Here is a 20,271-nt window from a genome sequence, read left to right as displayed (position 1 = left end):
ATCTTTCTTTCTGCCAGTACCATATTGTTTTGATTACTGTATCTTTGTAGTGTAGTTTGAAATTGGGAAGTGTGATACCTCCAGCTTTGTTCTTTTACCTAAGGATTGTTTTGGCTATTTGGGATCTTTCGTGGTTCCGTACAAATTTTAGGATTTTTCTATTTCTGTGAAAAAATGCCATTGGGATAGGGATTGCACTGAATCTGTAGAGTGCTGTAGGTAGTATGGACATTTTAACATTATTAATTCTTCCAATCCATGAATACAGAATATCTTTCCATTTATTTGTATTTTCTGCAATTTCTTTCAACAATGTCTTATTTTCAGGGTATAGTCCTTCATCTCCTTTGTTCAGTTTATTCCTAGGTATTTTATTCTTTTTGATGGGATTATGAATGGGATAGTTTTCCCCCATTTCATTTTCAGATAGTTTGCTGTTAGTATATAGAAACACAACAGAGTTTCCTATGCTGATTTTGTATTCTGAAACTTTATTTGTTTACTATTTTAAGTAGTTTTTTTGGTGGAGTCTGTAGGGTTTTCTATCTGTGAAATCATGTAATCAGAAAATAGTCACAGTTTTCTTTGTTTCCAATTTGAATAACAGTTACTTATTGGTGCTAGAGAGAGCTGTTTTCCTTTTACCTAGAGATTAGGTTAAAATCCTTAGAATGTTAAGTCTAGGGGGGATTTTTAAAGTGTCCAGTCCAAACAAAGCTTTGAGTAGGGGGCCCTGTTCTCTAAGAACCTTCTTCTAGTTTTAGGTCTAGAGTTCTGCTTTGTAATTCCTCTGTCTGATGATTATGGAAAGTTCTTAGATATTTCCTGACCCATTACTTTGACCTTAAAATAGTCTTTAAGCCAACTTAAATGTTCTAGATGCCATAGATGGATAAGTTCCTTAGTGCTCAGCAAAGTGTAGGATTATTGGGGCTCAAACCAACTGTAGTTCAAGCCTCAGTTCTGCCACCTCTTAGATTTGAGGTGGTCAAGTTACTCAACATCTCTGAGTCTTTTTATTTATTCAGGTCATTCACAAAATGACCAGTGTAAATGTGGTTTGCACATCTAGAGTGTTCCAGCATGGATGCTGTATTGTTAAACAAAACAGACATTGTTCCTGCTCTGAAAGGGCTCAGCTCCTGACAACACACGCGAATGAATTACCAATTACAATCAGAAGATAAGTTCTCTGATAGGGATAGCCCAGGCTTGGAGATGGGGCATACTGTGCAGGCAAGACTTTTGGACAAATTACATCAAAGCTGAGATATGTGGAATGACTAGGACTAGTCAGACGGTTAAGAGTAACTACAAGTGGCTTAACTTTCTTCCTAGTAAAACAGAGACACATCTACCTTGTGAGGTTATAGTGAGAAACAGAGACAATGAATATAACTAACACCACCAGGACTGTGCCTGACAGTTCGGTGTTTGGCCAGAAAACATGTATTGAATAGATACGATGCTAGGCAGTGGGAATTCAAAAATAAATAGGATGCCATCCCCATCCCCCTGGGTCTTTGAGGCCAGATGTCTAGATCTAGCTCCTCAGGCTGCCGCTGATATTGCTCGTGTCCCACTGTATTGTACTTGCCTATTCACGTCCGAATCCTGAGACCAGCAGCTTGGCGAGGCCAGGAATGCCTCTGTCTCGTTCAGTGTTGTATTTTGAACACTTAGCTGTGCCTAGTGCCCGGGACCTTTGCCTTTCATCTTATGCCCTGCGGCAGATGCTCTCAGTGCCCTGCCATATCCTTTATCCCTTACCTTTTCAGCTGACACCTGCCCAACTTTCAACCACCAGTTCCCACATTTATTTGCCTGAAGGTTTGCTCTGGCTGCTGAGGCCCACTCAGCTCAAACGTGAGGGAGGGAGGCTGGAAGTTGGGAGAGTTAAGCCCCATCTCAGCTGCTCTCAGCAAGGCGGGGGTGACTCTGAGACAGGTGCTCTAGTTACCCCATGGCAATAAGTTGATTGATAACTTTTCCTCCATTGTCTGTTTCCCCTCCTTTATCTCACTTCCATACCAGTGATTCCTGGGTTTCCCCCAATTCCCAAATAAACCACGTATACCTGAATCCCTGTTTCAAGGTCTGCTCAAACAGAATTGCCACTCAGCATCCAAATCCCTCTCCTGTATTTAGGGAATTCTGCTACCTATAAATAGGGCATCTCCCATGATAGGAACTGAAAATGTAAGATGCATGTTCGGCCAGGGGTGGGCCCACAACCTTGGCTTTGTCAATCAGATGCACCCATTCCGCTCTCTAAATTGGGAGCTAATGTCATGAAGTAAGAAATGTCCAGACTTGATTCTGTTGACAGATAGTGACAGAGACAATAATCTCAGTGCTAACTTCAATCATCTAATGTTGGTGACACATGGCTTCACCTAAACAGTGGACTTGGAGGGCTCTGAGCACTGCTACTTCTCTTGTGACCTCAGAGCACAAGGCTCCTTGATCTCTCCAATATCTTTCTAATCATTTTCTTTCCCGCCAATGTCAAGGTTAGTTTTTGTAGCTTATAACTAAGAATGCTGTCTGTGTCAGTCAGGATAGAGCTAGGAAAACAGTCCTCTAGGTCTTTCAAGCTGATGATATTTAATACAGATAATTAATTTAAAAGGGAATGGAAAAGCTGGACAGCCAAATGGGGAGCAATGAGGTGGCCCATAGATCAGTCACAGCTAGAAGCTGCCATCACCCCTAGGGGTGGAGAGACAGTGAAAGAGGGGAGCCCACAGTCGGACAGGAGCTAGAACCGCAGTAAGGACTGATGGATGGGTGACCAGTGAAGCACCACAGGAAGGGTGGTGGAGTAGGAAGTATCTGGCCTTCTCCTTTTAATCACCTTTCAGTGCTACACGGTCTCTTTCATAAATTATAACCAGAAGCTAGAGGGCAAGGGAGCCTGCGATACAGAGCAGAACAGGGGATGGGCCAGAAATAGACCTGACAGCCAACTGGCAGTTAACATGCACATGTACTGAGAGCTTTTTGACTGAATGAGTGGAGAGACTAAGCAAGGAGAGGGCTGGGGTCAGAATCTTCTGCTACCAACTCTTAAAGGAAAGGGCAATAAGAGGATCTCCCTACGGAGAAGTAATCAGAGAGAGAGGACAGCCAGGCAGGGCTAGTGCCCTTGACGCCAAAGCTCTGAAGCAATCATATCTGCTAGATTCCTAACTGGATTCCCACCAAGTAGACCTCCAAATTACACATCGCATCTAGTCAGGAAACTCAAAGCTCTTATGCATGAGCCTTGCGTATCACAGCTTCTAATCCAGGCCATTCCCTGGGTAACTGGCTTATTAAGTGAGCACAACAGTGCTTGCCAACTTCCACTGGGCAAGGTGAGAAGCATCAAACAATGAAGATTTTTAAATACCTGGCAAAATAGAGAAATGTGCTACAGCAGGTCTTCATTGATAAACTAGACCACTGCATTCACTTTCAGTTTGAATTTATGGGCCCATCCTCTCTGACTTCCATGAACAAATGGAGGAGTGTGATCTCTTTGTTGGTGGCAGTGCCGCCTCACTGCGTAACAGAAAACAAAGGCCTGTGTCGGGCTGTGAGAAGACGTGGTAGAATGGAAAGAGCATAGATTTGAGAGCCAGGAGGACCCCATTTCAATCTCAGCTCCGCTGCTCATTCCCCTTGTGGTTTTAGACATATTTTAAATAAACTGAGCTTTAGTTTCTTCCTGTTTAAAACTGGTATCATAATCATTCTTGACTGAGAATTATAATTTTTATGTTTATGTGGGCAAAGCTTCTAGCACAATGCGTAGCACAGAATGAGTACTTTATAAATATGTGTTCCCTTCCTCAACCTCCCTTCTTTTTGCCATAGCTCTGACATAGGGGGAAAAGTGAGAAACAAACTGAGATGCTTTATAGAAAAAATGGCTAGCTAGCATGAACTGGTTTTATAGAGAGATGCTTAAAGGATTTAAAACCCCAATCTCAGTACTTCTGCTTATTGTTGTAAACACCAGAATCCACAGGCATTATAAACCCAAGGCCATTTCCTCAGAATTTCAGATGTTCTAAAATAAATTCATCTGCACTTATTTGTTTCTTTAAAAATCTTCACTTCCCACAGCTGTCATAAGTGCTATTCGTTTACATTTCGTGTGGGATTTTGTTCTCAGGTGGTGTCTTGGTGTTTTTGTGACCCAAGCAAGGAGTCCCTGGGACTTGACCACACTGTTTTTTCCTGACACAGCCTGAAACAGGATCGCCTCTGGGCCCATTAGCAAGGAGCTGGCCTCTGCTCTGGGTCAGCAGCAACACAGGGTGTTGCCAGGTGACTCCTCAAAACACAAGACCCCCCCTCTCCCTCTGGGTTTCTGCAGCAGCTGTCTCTAGGTCAGCTGTTGAAATTTCAGTTCCTCCACTGAAATCCAAACACATCTGTCCCCCAGACAGGAAAAAGCCCTAATGAAGTGACTTCCTCCATGCAGACTAGTCTCATGGTTTTGTTCAGCCCTTAAAGATGGTGTGGGGGCTGAGCACCATGGCGGAGCCTGTCCCAGCACGGACGCAAACCCCAGTAAGGAGTCGCCGAGGTAGAAAAGTGCCAGCCAGCATTGCACCTGAGGGTGGGCATTGGGCTCTTCCCAGCCTGGCTTGACTTTGGAGCTCAGACAAAATCAGGTCTCACTGAGGCTTCATCCCTGAGTGGACAACCTGTACACCCCTCCAACAGCCATAATAGTCAAGACGCTATTTTTAACACCTCAAGTAGAGTGATGTGTTTAGTTGTTACAATTGCTCTGTGAGGCAGGTACATTATGAGCCTCATTTTATTGATGACAAATGTGAAGCACAGAGAGGCTGACTGACTCGGATAAGATCATACATGGCAGAACCTGGATTTGAACCCAGGCGGTCTGGTTTCTGCATCTACATTTCCAAGCTCAAGCAATACAACCTTTAATGTAACTTTCTACGCTTGCAAATCTACCAGATGACCCATCCATCCCTTAATTTCATCTGGATCACTTGTTTTCTACACCTATAGCCTATTGTCTAACTTATTTTCACTGTTATCCAAGGAATTTCCTTCATCTCCCTCCCGCTTTGATATTGGTTTTTCTTGCTTGCTTTGCCTCATTGCTTTAGATCAGGGGTGGGGAACCTCTGGCCCTCAGGCCGTAGACTCCCCATGAAATCATTTGGTCTGGCCCTGCCAAGGCAACCGCAGGCAGGACTCGAAATTCAATAAATCTGGCAGCTTTTTCATAGCTAATTTTTAAGTTGATAATTTTTTATGGCCCGCGAATGATGTTACAGATATCCAAATGGCCCTTGAAAGGAAAAAGTTCCCCCACCCCTGCTTTAGATGGAGAACAGGTACATAGGAGGTAAGTACTTTTTAGATCTTAAATGTCAGGAAACATTTGTATTCTATCTTGCCAGTGCTAGGTATGGTCTTCACTGCCATTCTTATTCTTGCTTATCTATATAACACCTGTTTTTTCTCTCTTTCTTGAAACTTTTATTATCTTCCCAGTGTTCTGAAAGTTTACAACAGTGGTGGGGTTTTTTCTCATTTATTGTGCTGGGCTCTCTGTGGGCCATTTCAATCTGAACACATGATTTTCGGGTCCAGGAAATGTTCTTGTAATATTTCTCTTGACATTTGTTTTCTTCTATATTCTATTGGTAGATTGTTGGGCCTTCTTGTTTCATCTCTTTTCTGATTTTTAAAAAAGAATTTGAGCTGTTTTCTTAGCTTTATTTTCTAAATCTTTTACATATATGTATATTTACAAAATATACATATAACATTTATGTAATTTACAACCTGTACATATATTACAAATATATATTTATAATTTTAGTATCACATTTAAGTTTTTAAGAACCCTTTTCTTACCCTAATAATTATCTCTGCGTATTCTTGTTCTTTTTCTTAATAGCACCCTGACTTTGTTTTAAGGGTAAATAGCTTAGCTTAATATAGTGTCATTAAAGTGCTCTTTTTAGTGTGTAGTCTCTTAAGTTTTCTTTCTTGTTTGATGTCTCTGTCTTTTATGTGAGAGGCTTTCTGTTCATACTTTAAAGTCATGTTTAAAAAAATGCTGGTTGGAAGCTCTGTGTGCTTGGACTTGGCTTGTCAACTGTAGAATAATTGGGTGATGAGCTGACTTTTTATTGGGAGATCTCTAATTTCTAATTGTCAGTACCTATAGGCACATGAGCTGTTTACCTGTGTACAATTTTATTAAAGTCTGGTGAAGGTTAGTTATATTATGGCAGCATAAACAGCTTAAAATTCCATGTCAGGTATGTGGGTTCCTAAAGCTCTGCCTCCTGTCATATTGCTTAGCATTGTCCTCTCTCTCCACTGCTTATTCATTTTAATGCAGAGCTGACTGGTTCATGCTGACCCATGTCCTCAGAGCAATCTTTCTACCCCAAACCAGCTTTACAAATTGTTTTCCTGAATGAAGCCAGTTCTTTCAAAAAGAATTATTGCTCAGTTTGTGCCATATACGCAAACATCAATTGTTGGGTTATAAACTCTAACAGCTACGTGATAGCTATTGGCTAACTTGACTTCTGGACTGCTGCCAACTTACATGTAATTCTCATTTCCTCATAATGAGTAGAATGGATCTACATGCAATAATTACACATTAAGATCATTACATTTATCTCGAAGTACATCAATCTCCTTTGTTTTCGTGACTCTGCTAAAAACCTCATGTTTATTTTTCCTCTTGATGGGTGTTGTTGAGATTTTCTGCATATGGGAATAGTCACACTGGGAAGTCCCATCTATTGACTTTCAATTTGACTCTTTAGAACCCCTTTGCAAATTTACTGTTAAGGGTTCCTTCCCAGCCCTTAAGTGCTATAAAAGCATGGTAGGTGTGGATATAGCTGGGTCCTTAGCATGATTTTCTTTATGGGGAATCAAATACTTGATTTGCTGGTCTTATCTCACTAGACCTCCTAGCAACATTTGATATACTGGTTTGCTCTCTGCTTCTTGAGGCTTTCCAGCACACTACAGTGGCCACTCTTTTCTATTCTCTTTCGTTAAGACCATCTTTTCAATTTCCCTCTTTTGTGAGAGTGCTTCAGGATCTTGTGCTCCTCTCTTCTAGCCAGTTCCTATTCATATGCTGATGACTCAGACTCTGTGTTTTGTCCCCAAGACCCCTAATTCTAGTTGCCTACTTGACATCTTTACAGAGATAGATGTTCAATAGACATCTAAAGCTTAGCATGGCCAATACAGAACTAACTACCCCTTACATACCTCTTTCTTCCCATTTTGTAAAATGGCACCAACATCCAGCCACTTGCTCAAGCTCAGAATTTGACAATTACTCTTCTCTTTCACTTAACCCATTTATCTACAAATACTTTGAACATGTCCAATTCTTTGTCAACATTAGACAAAGTCATGTTTTTTCTGGACTACTGCAATAGCTTCTTACCTGGTATCCTTGCTTTCATTCTTGCACAGAGCAACCACAGTGTTAGAATCATAAATCAGATCACACCACTGGTTCAAGTCCTCCAAGTCTCTGACTTACAGAACCATACATGCTCTAGCCCTTGCTTACCAACCCTTCCTTTGGTGTCTTCCCTCCCTAGAGTCTGTAAACTAGCTCTCCCTCTGCCTAGAATGACCTCTCTCATTCATGCATGGCACAGTGTTTCTTAGCATCTCATGTAAAATGTCACCTTCTCAAAGAGTACTTCCCTGGGCACCCACCTAGAGTCATACTCAATCATTTTCTTTCCCATCAGCCTATTTTCATTCTAATTGTAACACTTATCACTGTCTGATATTTTACTTGTTTGTTTATTGTCTTTCTGGCCCCCACCAGAAACCAGTGAGACCAGTGACCCTCTCAATCTCCTTGAGACCAGTGACCCTCTCAATCTCACTCAACATAGTAGCATCAGTGTCTAGCACTAAGAAAGCACTCAATGCCTGTCTTTTGAATGAATGAATGAAAGACACTTTAGAAGCCATCTAGTCCATTTTTTGAGGTGAGAAAACCAGAGAGAAAAGCAACTTGCCAAAGATCATGTAGGTTGCAGGCTATTTGGCCTAATATAAATTTATTCATTGTTACAGTGACCTCAGCTACATCCAGTGGCAAATATTTTTAATTATACTATTGTCTCTGCCAATTTGATCAGTTCATTGTCTCACGCTAAGGTCTTAATCAGCATTCTCCAACTTGAGGGTGCTCTGGACAGAAGCCAACTCTATGTTTTATTGTATCAGTTGCCAGTGACTGGCATCTTTATCCTGAGCCAGTTCTATAAGCTTTGTTCTTAAACTTTGAGAACTGACTTTTGGGCTCCTCTCTCCTGTTAACCTACAACAAACCCATCTTTTTACCAAACTAGAAACTTGATAGTGTTCGTGCATAGGGTAGAATTATAAATCTATTTTGTTATCATTTTAGTGATCTAATTTGCAGGCTAATTATGGTTTGGTGGAAGGAGTTTTTGCCTTGGGATACCTGGCTTTTTATCTATTTCCATTATTCAGAAGTTGTCTGATCTTAAGCAAGCTCTTAACATGCTAAGCCTCAATTTTGTTGCCTGCCCAGCTTTGCCATGAGCAGGGGAAAAAGAAAATCCAATAACAGACTCCTTCTCTATTTAGGATAATAAATATGAAATTCACTTCACAGGGATTAAATGAACTCATTAATAATCCAGTTAGTTGGATTAAGTGAATTTATGAATATGAAAACATTTGCTAAGTGTAAAATGCATTACAGATATGAGATTAACTGTAAGAGATTGCTCATATTAATCAGTTTCTAATGTATTAAATGTACATCTATCAGTAATTGTGATTTTTTTAAAGTCCTTGTTATATATATCAGACTTTCAGAACAACTGTCTTATCCAGTATACTTTTGATTTTAACTATTATTTTAATACAATTATTATGTTCACTGTAGCCAATCCAAATGGTATAAAATGAAAATTGAAAGTATATTCTTTCACCCTCAGACCTCACAAATGTAACTCCCAGACATAAGCAGTTAGCATTAGCTGCTATTTTTAGTTATTAATAATAAAAATAGCAAACATAACATAATAGTGACCTTAAAAATAGTTTAGTACTTGGATGAGAGTCTGGCACTGTTATAAACACTTTATATATAAATCTATTTTGATGTTCGCAATAACCCTAAGGCTCAAGTATTACTATTATCCTAATTTTATTTTATTATCTTTGTTGTTGAAAGTATTACAGATATTCCCCTCTTTTTCCTTATTGGCCCCTCCACTCTGCCCCCTCCCCAGGCCTTTACTCCACTATTGTCTGTCCATGGGTTATGCATATAAGTTCTTTGGTTAATCTCTTGTCCCTTCCCTCAACAAACTGAGGCCCAGATATGGGAAGCTGTTTGCCCAGTCTCACAGAGCTAAGCAGGAGCATTTGAGTTCGGGCATCTGGCACCAAAATTCATGCTCTTAGTCACTATAAACAAATCTTAGACCCCTTTCCATATGAGTATGTAGAGACCTGCAGAACATTCCACTGTATGATGTGTCTTTTATTTATCGATTCCCAATTGATGGGAATTTTTAATCTCCTCCAGATTTTTTATTACTAAAAATAAACTGTAAAAAAAAAAAAAAAAGAAAAAAGAAAATTAGGCTGCCCTGAACAGCCTAGAGCTTTTGTGTGAGTCTGTCTGCAGCATACATTTCCAGAGGGGAGAGCTGAAACAAAGGGCTTGTGCTCTCAATTTTTTGAGTGATGGTACCAAATTTCCTTCCACAATGAACAATAGATTTCACCTGGAATCTACAAGCCACAAGAATCACTGGGAGGACCTGTTATTTCTATGTGCCTCTGTTTTTCTTATCTACTTTAAAAAAATATGACTGCTCTGCTGTTTGACAAACACAACGTTTTAGGAAAGCTCCTCGTATACCCGTGAGGCCATGTGTCTGCTCCTGGGCATGGGGTGAGAGGGCCTGGCAGCCTCTCTGCTCACTTGTGTTGCCTGGTACCCTGAGGCTCTGGGAGAATTACTGTGAGGCTGTTCACCTTGACTCAGCCTGAGACATTTATTGGCTCTTAAACATTTATCCAAGCAGAACCTCTAAACCAATACACAGTTTCACTCATTTGCACTCCAGGGAGAGAGAAAGGAGTGAAACTCCACAGAATGTAATCACCCCTCACCCTACCCTTGCAAACATCTTAAGAAATGGAATTTATGATTTCTTTCCAATTTCAGGTCTTTCTTTTTAACCATTTTTTTCTCAGTGCATTGGCATGTGAAAAGTACATGATGGAAGGAAATTAACAAGATTACTTTATCAGCTACTATTTCATTCACTCATCCATTATTTGCTTTGTAAGGGAAAATGTTGAATAAGATATGGTACCTGCCTCCAGGAAACTTGCAATCTTCTCCAGCTACTCTAGAAATGAGAGTGCAGAAAATATCTTCCATATAAGTAAAGAGGGAATTTAGAGCAACAGGAAGAACATATCAGAAAGATCAGACTCATATTTCCCTATATCTTGATGAGAAAAATAAAGCTTGGAGAAGTTAAATGACAGCTTATTCAGATAGAGAATGGTGAAGTCACAGCTGAAGCTTCAATTCCAGTCTGAGGTCATGTGTTCTGTATTGCACCTGTTGGTCTCTAACCCTGACTAGTGTAGGCTCTAGTCCCATCTACTTAGTACTGACATCCTTCTGTGTGCTCCAGACATATAGAAATGCTGGATAAAATATAACAATTATTTTACATACATAGTGGACGAAGTTCCCATGTGCCAAAAAATAAAGACCCCATAAGCAATGTGGTAAGTGCATGAGCTGATGCCAAAACAGAACAGGGGATCATAAAACATTGCTCACTTACTACAAACACCATGTGGGAAACTTCTTGACAATAAATGAAAATTTTTAAAGATCTATGTCATGCATTGGTGTTGGATCCAAATTTTAGATGGCTTTCATAGTATAAGACCCCCAAATGGAGATATTAATATAGATGCTGTAAACATTTCAGACCAGTGAGATCCTGGAGTTCCCAGAGGAATCAAATGTCAGACTTGTTTGAAGAAATTCCACAGCTGAAAATATGCTCACAATTCAAAACTACAAATCAAACAAAGAAGTGGTCCACAATGCAGGGGAGCCCACAAATACATGTGGGATAAATAGCACCCAACAACCTGAGATATTATAACAATCTAAAGCTATCTATAAATTAAGTATATTTGCAATCATTAAGGAGCTAGAGGGAGAAAAAAAACTTCACCAAAGAACAAGGTACTAAAATAAAAAGTTGTGAATAGAATTAAACAATGGCTAGCTTTAAGAACAGACGGACACACTTCAAGAAAGAGTTGAGAATATAAAAGATAAATCTGAGGAAATTATCCAGAGTGCTGCAGAGAGAGAAAAAGGTATAAAATTCATCCTGCCAGGCGTGGCTCAGCGGTTGAGCATTGACCTAGGATCCAGGGGATCTCGGTTCAATTTCTGGTCAAGGCAGATGCCCGGGTTGCAGGCTCAATCCCCAGCAGGGGCCATGCAGGAGGCAGCTGATCAATGACTCTCATCATTGATGTTTCTGTCTCTCTCTCCCTCCCCCTTCCTCTCTCTGAAATCAATAAAGATATATTTTTAAAAAAGGTATAAAATCCAAAGACAGGTTTAAATTAGAAGTTCCAATTTAGGTTTAATGGGGATGTCAGAGGGAGAATATGGGAGAAGGGGCATGTTCAATATTTTAAGTGAAAATGGCTGTGAATTTTCCAGAACTAAGGAAGCCATGAAGGCTCAGATTGCAGAAACACACTGAGTCCTGCACACAGAATATAAATCTACTCCTAGAGCCACCATATGAAGAGCAGAACTCTGAAAATAGGCAAACTCTAGCTGAAGAGCAGGTGGAGAAAAAAGACCAATCATTAGAGTAATAGTGGACATGAGCAAAATAGAGATCAGAAGGCAAAGCTCTGATGATCAGAATCACCTGAGGAGCACATTAGACTATAACATGATTTCCCCCCCAGATGCCCTGGGTGGTATTCAGGAATATGCATTTTACAAAAGCTTTTCTGGTCCTCAGGTAGGTTAGAAACCCTTTTGTTCCTTAGCACCAAATCCATAAACACACACACATGTTCATATACAATTGTCCCTCGGCATCCATCTGGGATTAATTCCACAACCCCCCATGGATACCAAAAACATGGATGTGCAAGTCCCTTCCGTAAAATGGCATAGTATCTGCATAAAACTACTCACATACTCCCATATACTTCAGATCACCTCTAGATTACTTATAATACCTAACCCAATGCAAATGCTATTTAAATAGTTGTCAGGCTGCATTGCTTAGGAAATAATGACAAGGGGAAAAGTCTGTGTGTGTTTGGTACAGACTCAGCCATCCGTGGGCCTGACCACATAGCACAGGTCAGCGACAACGTAAGGCTTTTGTCGAATATCGTTGATTCGCAGTTGGTTGGACCTGCGCACGTGGAACCACGAGCAGGGACAGCAGCTACACTCGTACACGCCGATCTCTAGGGCGTGTTAGTGAAGCTGCCCGCTATCCCCACCCCCAAAATAAATGGGCAGGTTCGAGCCATAACCAAGGGTAATTTCTAAAGTGTTTTTCTTTCCAGGCTCTAGGGGATTCATGCTCCATGGAACCAGAAGGTGACCCCAAGAGAAGGGCAGGTGAGTCAGTGCAAGCACCGCCCACCTCACAGTCCTCTTACATGGGCGTCTTCACAGTAAGTGTAATTAGAATCAGAGGACGCATCCTCCTGCCTCGCACCTCTGAATCCTGGGGGTGCATTTAATGAAACCCATGAATGGCCCATGTCTGCAGAGTGTTTGGCAAGACATGCTTCCTATCTCACTTGATATTTCATATTAAATACAAACAGACATGTTAACCCACCAACACCAGAAATTTAGTCTACTTTGCCTTTATGAACATCTGTTCTCAGATCAATGGCTGTTTCACTGTTATCATTAGGGCTAATTCTATGTTAAAGTAATACTGGGTATAACAACTTACAATAGCCGTACTTTTTGAACTAATAGCACTACTTCTAGGAATTTATTCTAAATACCACCCCCCCCCCCACACACACACACACACAAAACCTTTATACAGGCATTCCTCGGAGATATGGGTCTGGTTTCAGACCACCACAATAAAATAATCATCACAATAAAAAAAGTCATAATCTTTTTGCTGGTGGAGGGTCTTGCCTTCAATTTGTAAAAAAATGCAGTATCTGTGAAGTACAGTAAAGGGAAATGCAATAAAATGAGGCATATCTGTACTCAAAGTCATTCATCCCAGCTTTATATACATATGGGTAAAACCTGGAAGTCTGCAGAAGGGGTGCAGGGTAGTGAGATCTTGGCACAGTGTTCCAGACACATGCAATAATGCATTTGCTTTTTGGCATGAGCTCCTTACACATATACATTACATTGTATTTCCCCTTTTAGTAGGGAATGCTTAAACAGTGGCATATCCACATGACAGCTATGCCAGGTTAAAAATTGCTTTGAATAGGCAGTTCACAAAAGAAATAAGAAAGTACCATAAACACAAAGAAATATTTAACCTCAATGGTAATAAAGGAAATAATAAAATTCCCTTTTTAATCATCATAAGTTTTTTAAAAATGATAATACCCAGTGTTGGTGAAGGTGTAGAGAAATGGGCACTACTTTGCTGTAGGCAGTACAACCTGGTACACACTTTCTAGATAGAAAGTTGGTAATATAGAGCCAAAGGCTTAAAAATTTGCATAATTTTTTCTCAGTAAATCCACATAAGTGTCCAAAAATAGGGATTATTTAAATAAAATGTGGCACTATACAATGGAGTATAGTTAGGAAGATATTCATAAAATGTTGGTAATGTTTTTAAAATTATTAAATAGAAGGTGAAATAAAATAATTTTGTAAAATTGTAGATAAGAACACATAAAATGCCAAGAAAGTGATAAGAAATTATGGTAAAAAAAGATGGGAAAAAAATGTATGTTACAAAAAGTTTTTAAGAAATATGAGATGATGCCAGTTATGGCCCAAAGAAAGAAAGTTGCCTTGTGACTACAACTATGTAGAAATGTGTACATAGAAGGGAAAGAAGAGGGAAAAAAGCCTAATGGAAGTATTTTTTGGCTAGTGGGGTGTGGGGAAAATGTTTTCTACTTCTGTGAATTTCTCAGACTTTCCAATATTTTGCCAGTTTTAAATTTAGAAGAACTAGAAGGAGATGTATTTTTAATATAAATTGAACTTAATAAAGTAATTAGGATCTTCCCTTTACATTTTATTTTAAATGCCTCTGCTGTCTCAAGTATCCAGACCTAGTCCTAAGGCCAAGTGTCTGGGCTCCAACCAGGCCACTGCACGAGGTAATTTTATGTAAACTATTAATACTGAATTCATGATCTCAATCATGAAAACAGAGGCTTTCTAGAACCCTCGCCGGGGTCTAGCAGGGTTCTGGGCAGGATTAGAATTTGCTCACCCCCCTCAGCATTCCATCTCCGACTCCGGAGGGAGAGCGGTGATGAGATCTTGGCACCGCTGATCCAGACCCGCGTCGCAGTGCGTTTGCTTTTTGGCTTGAACTCCTCGTGCATATGCTCCGCCTTTCCGCTCTCAAGCAGAGGGCTCCTTGCCTGCACCAGTCTGGATGTCAGCAGGTGGCCTGCCGGCCCCCAAGTCTTTCTGCATGAATTACTGTGTGTGGTTTCTGCACATTGAAACTTGGCACCCAGACACACACATACCTTCCGGCCTCCCTCCCCATACACATGCTCTGTATTCCACTAGAAGTCATCCAGATTCTTGGCCTGGATATTGGGCCAAAGCCAGACTTTCTTCAAAGAATTGCCTCATTTCCATCTGCTAAGATACCATGTTCCCTTTCCCCTTTCCAGATAAAGCATACTCCCTCATCACTTTCCAGCTTCTGGGCTCTCCTTCTCCAGCCCCATCACCATGTAGCCACCTAAAGGAACTGACCTTGTCACTCCAGGCCCTAGGGTCTTCTACAGCTTCCACCACATCAGGCTAAAGTATATAGGGTGTCCCCCCAAAATGTATACACACACACTTTGAATAATTATAAAGGCAGTGTTTACTAAAATACATTTCGTGTTCATTTAACAGCTATTAGCTGTTAAAGTGTGTATACATTTTTCGGGGGACACCCTGTATATTTCTTAGATGGAAAGCAAGGTCCTTCATGATGTGCCCCCAACTTAGCTGCTCAGCCCCCACCATCACCACACATGCCCCACCTTCCTCTGCTGCTCTGACACGTGGCCTGGGCCTGACCCGCCGTCTCACTTGCCTCTGCCTTTCCACATGCCTTCTCCACTTTGTCGCCCATCAGTGCCTCTTCATCCTTCAGAAACCAACTCGAATGTCATCGCCACTGGGAAGCCTTTCCTGACCCTGCTCGCCTCACTCACCTTACCTGTCCCCACCTCCAGTGCCAAGTGCTCTCACACATGACCTCTACAAAATCTAAGAGTATGTGTCGCTCAGCTCTGTCCCTCACTGGATCGTGGGGTCCTTGTAAGCAAGGACTGGGTTTTTCTGTGGTTTTTTTCCAGTGCCTTGCCTGCTTTCACAGTTTCCAGTGAACAGCAAGGACTCAGCAATGTGTCCAGCAGTCCTGCTCCTGAGAATAATCCCAAAACATGTTAAGGCATGTACAAGAGTGTTTGCACCAAAAAAATTACTTTACTTAGTCCCTGGAAATAACCCAAATGTCTGTTAACTAGAGAACGGGTAAGTAAATCATGGCATTTTAAATAAATCGACCATGCAGCCATGAGAATGGATGAATAAATGTCATGAATGGATTTCACAAACATAATGTTGGGTGAAATCCAAGACACAGAAGAGTAAATGATGTATAGTGCCACCTATATAAGCTCAGAATAAAAAAGGAGTCACCTCCGGTGCGAGAAATCATGAGAGTAGTTACCCCCGAAGGTGCAGGGTAACTGATGGGGCATCTGGGATCCCAGTAATGTCCTGTCTCTTGATCCGGGTGCTGGTCACCCGGAACATGTTCCCACTGTGAAAATTCATCCAGCTGCAGATTTACGATTTATGTGCGTATCTGTATCTTGAACTTGAATAAAATTTTAATTGAGTACAGTCCCTTTGTGAAACATTTTCTCTGTGGTGTTCAGGACAGAGACAGGAATGGAGAGCGTAGGTGTACCTGCCTGATTGACACCCTTTTCCCTGCCCACAGCAATGTCACATGACAGAGGGAGAATTTTTTTTAAAAAGTCAAAAAACTCTCCATGTACAGAAGTTAGTATTTGCTTTGAGTTGTGCCGCTCGGCGGTGACAGTGGTGCTAATTTGGATAGTTTGTCTTCTCCACTTGAATTTTGCAGGCTCCCATAATTTTGGAAAGAGTCTGAGTATAAATAAACCAATAACTATAACTGGCATGGCCCTCTTTGCTCCGTGTCTTCACCTTTCTGCTCCTAAGGCTCTGTGGCCAGCAGGCAGGAGCTTATTGGCAGCCCACGCACATCCACCGAACCTTCCGTGGATTCTGTGGATTCACAGGTTGCTGCTGCAGGTTAAAATTGGGGGTTTTCTTCTTGGTACAAGGATGGTGCTTAATTATCTAAATTAACCTCTTTCAGCTGGTGGGATTTTCTCCCCTCCAAATTTTAAGGGGTCCAGAAACACCAGGCAATGGCACGTTTTAAAAATTGATTTTCTCTTTAAACAAACAGATCAGTGTGGAAAAGGAGCCCGACAGCCCTTGTCTGAAACGGCTGCAGCCGCCCTGGCTGCCACTGTCCGTGGGCTCACACTGGGGCCGGGCCACCAGCGCTGCAGGAGCCACCGAGTTCCCCTGTCACGTTCAGTATTAAGGGCCTCCCAATGTCGGCGCAGATGGGGACTCTGCTGCCACCCTCTCAGTTCACATTTCCTGCACTCTTCTTCCTAAACCCTCGACTGCCCAAAAGAGAATCATGGTCTCTGAGCGTGTGTGTGGGAATTTAGTGGGGGAATGGAAGGGGTTTGGGTAGCTCACTATAACCACCATCCCCAGGTAATTCTCCTGTTGGCTGTAAGGTGGGGAAAGGATTCAGGGTGTGTCTCCAGGATCGGCACTGGGCTTTCTTTCAGGGGTGGTTGGGGAGGGCCCATGATGAGGTGGGGTGTTAGTGGTGACCCCACGTGCAGTGACACAGAGGACAGGAGCCTCCGCCAGCCTTGCCACAACTCATCCCCTTCACCTTTTGTCTGCACTCCTGAGGTCTTTCCCTCTCCTCTCTGCCAAATTGGGTTTCTGAAAAGATCGATACCCCTGCTTCTCTTTGCATAGTTGAATTATCTCCATCCTTCAAGGTCTAGCTCAAATCCCACCTCCTTTGGGAAGCCCTCCTGGATGACTTCAGCCAGAAGTGATTTTCCCCTTGTCTGAGTTTTTAGAGCCCCTGATGACTGGATATTCTGAAGATCATTGACAGTAATAATAACATTAACAGTACTTTTTATATGCCAGGCACAATCCTTGGCTTTTTACTTGTATAAAGTCAGAATCCTTACAACGACTCCATAAAACAGGTTGTATTATTATTCCCATTTTACAGATGAGGATACTGAGGCCTGTCCTGATATCTTAGCTCCCTCATTAGATCAGAAGCCCCACTTACCATCTCTTTGACTTACTGACTTGTCTCTTTCACAGCACAAGGCTCAGGGGCTTGCACTGGTAATTGTTCAACTCATACTTGTCCATTTAATTATGTGCTTAATGAGGCTGAGGCCATGAAAATAGAATTTGAAAAGCATTTCTGTCGGTCATATATGCTTCCTTTCCATTTTTGTCCACATGGGGGACTGTGCTGCAGAGTAGGTGGGATTGTTAGAACCACAATAACAAAAACAAGTCCTTAGTGGGAATGGACTATATGCCAGGTACTGTGGTAAGTAGTGTAAGTTCATTATCCCTCTTCATCTCAGCTTTTTCCCCAAGAAAGAATCTGAGAGAGGGTGCAAAATGCTTGCAAAAGGACCAGAGGAGTAGATGAAGGCTTTGTAGCGGAGGGAATATAAGTGTAGGAAGTCAAAACCTTAGGTTCAGTTACTACCCAAGAATGCCTGCCCTAAGAACCCTCCTCTGGAGGTAAGCCACAAATGTGGCTCTAGGCTTCCTAGTGTTTATAATAAAAAAACAAAAAAGTACACACAAGCAATGACAACGCCCACGTTCCCTTTAAGATAAAGACAAACCAGCTATTTAGATAAAGCACCCATAAATGTCCCACCAAACCACTTCTTGTTGCAGTTCTCAGCACGGGCCAACCTCATCTTGCTGAAGCGCAGAATGGAAAAGTCCATTCAAGGAGGAGGCGGACCTACTGGGTCCAGGTATGCACTATAAGTTGGTTAACTCAGTCTATCTAAGAGATGAATGGGCTGCAACCAGCTCAGGAAATTCTCTATGAATGTTACTTCTCACACTGGGTACCTTCCCGCCTTCAACTAAAACTGAGCAGGTGCTTTGGTCACCACCATCCTACACAACCAGCATGTCCAGGAACGGTCTTCGGAAAACCCAGTGTTCTAGGCGACACTGAGCTTTCAGTGGGGGAAATGCAGTTCAAACTTCCGTGGATAATTTGTGATGCTTTCTACAGTCCAACCTCAGCCTGCTTTTCCAGACCTAATTCATTGTCCCCTCGCCCGCAGCATCTACATGAATCACCTAAATCAAACTGCAGAGCTCCACGGACGTCCTCAGTGCTCTCCCTCCCTGAGACCTCATAGATGTTCCCTAGATGCCCCCTTCTCTCTCCCTCCTCCCCTGCTTCTCCATCTCCTGGGCCTTGAAGGGTTTCACCTTTTCTCCAGATTTTTCCTGGGTTCCACCTGATCATCTTACCTTTTACTAGGTTCCCATAGCACCTTGCTTGTATCATGTTTTATTGCCCCTTTTATTAGCTTCGCTGATTTTTCTGCCAAACTGTGAACTCCTCCAAGGCAGATGTGTCTTATTTATCTTTGTATCCCAGAACTGGCGACAAAACCGGACCTGGATTGATTTCACCAAATATTTATTGAGCGCTTCCTGAACTGACAGAGAAAGCTGGGACAATTTCCATCCTGCAACCTTAAGTAAAAAAATCACGAGTTACTCCGCGAGTGACCCAAATGCGTTTCCCCAATTCTCTGAAGCCCTCCAGTGCTGTGCAGATAGGTTGCTTACTATGACTTGATACAGAAAAAGAGGACCCAGTAAACAGGTAGAACAGATTCTACTGGACTCTTTTGTCCCTAGCTCAGTAAATCCTAGATCTGAAAAGCTCCAAAGGAATCTGCACTTGTATGTTGCCATTTATTCCAAGTACCTTCTCTTGTTTGTATAACAAGAGTTATGCTCAAGAACTTTGCAAAATTATATTCGGCCTGTGGACGCATTGCTTCATCCACCAATAAAACACAGAGGAGTCATCACAGGAGACCTTGATAATTTTACAGCAGAGCTAAGAGGAAAGTCAGAAAGAAAAAAAAAAAAAAGCTATCTACTCTTCCATGAGTTCCTGACATGAATAGGAAATGTAAGAACCAAGTTACCAAATGTCATTGTCATTGAAAGGACAGCTTTTTAGTGGAGGCTACAGTGAAGTATTGTGCAAACCTGACCTTATTTCTGGGCTTCTGGAGCATTTAATCAGCCATCCATCACAAAAAGCCACACTGTGGACATTCAGAGCCACATGAGCACTATGTAAATAGGAGGACATTTCCATAAATGCAGTTCCAAAAATGCACCGAGCTATGGAAGCGTTGTGGATACAGAAATTGGAAAGTTATTTGAAAAGTTCTTTTGCAGTAAATTGTTTATGATTATACATGAACCGGCCTAATGAGGTTTATTGTGCTTTGTTGTCTGTCTCTGCAGAGTAGAATGATACCAGCAACATTTGTTAGAAAATGTTATTTCACTTTCTAGAGCATCTTCTACATAATAGAACATAGATAACTTTCAGCAGAAGGTGGATCTGGTAGACGAGAAAGACTAAGTCCAGGACTTTATAAATTTTCTGTTTCAGATCCAAAAGGCTCACCAAACGCATGTGAGGAGTTAATTGTGTGCCAGCCTCTGTAGCTGGTACTGGAGAAAGAGGACTGGACTCTCATCCGTGTTCACGCGGAGCTTGTCTTATGATAGGGGAGACAGACTGGCAAAGG

At 41.7% G+C, this 20,271-nt stretch overlaps 1 long non-coding RNA gene across 1 annotated transcript in view; it reads left to right on the top strand.

The window, feature by feature from the left end:
• LOC308564219 overlaps positions 1-19,578 on the top strand; it is a 113,742-nt gene extending 94,164 nt beyond the window's left edge. Inside the window, exons 8-10 of the long non-coding RNA XR_013999907.1 lie at positions 12,673-12,727; positions 18,365-18,447; positions 19,092-19,578. This is a non-coding gene — a long non-coding RNA (uncharacterized lncRNA). The remainder of the gene's footprint in view (positions 1-12,672; positions 12,728-18,364; positions 18,448-19,091) is intronic.
• Positions 19,579-20,271: the final 693 nt, after the last annotated feature.

The sequence above is a fragment of the Miniopterus schreibersii genome (genome assembly GCF_964146895.1).
Source record: "Miniopterus schreibersii genome assembly, chromosome: 11".
NCBI classification, from domain to species: domain Eukaryota; kingdom Metazoa; phylum Chordata; class Mammalia; order Chiroptera; family Miniopteridae; genus Miniopterus; species Miniopterus schreibersii.
Note: the sequence above shows the minus strand (reverse complement) of the source record. Positions and strands in the feature narration are given on the sequence as shown.